A 372-nucleotide genomic window follows, 5' to 3' on the forward strand; every position below is an offset into this window, starting at 1 on the left:
ATCTATCTAAATGTCATTCTCCTTTTTCTTCATTTCGCCTGTCGATTCACAGTAGGTATCTGAGTCCTTCCCTCCCACCACTTAGACAGACAGCCTAACCATGGCAATCATCTCTCAAGTTACTCCCAAGTTATGCTATTGTTCTCAAGTCCATAATTCACTATTCTAATGTCATCTAAACGTCACACCTAAGCTAACCCAAGCCATTCTAATATTAAATTTAAGCCACTCTAAGCTCATTTGATGACAATCATCAAAACACCATCTGCGGGTCAGGTGTTTATACCCACACCTACACGTCATAACTTTTGAAACAGCTGAAATGTTTGTTGCCGACAGCTTGTCTTTCATTCTTTGTTTTGGTGTTGATCA

The sequence above is a fragment of the Penaeus monodon genome, chromosome 24, assembly GCF_015228065.2.
Source record: "Penaeus monodon isolate SGIC_2016 chromosome 24, NSTDA_Pmon_1, whole genome shotgun sequence".
NCBI lineage: Eukaryota > Metazoa > Arthropoda > Malacostraca > Decapoda > Penaeidae > Penaeus > Penaeus monodon.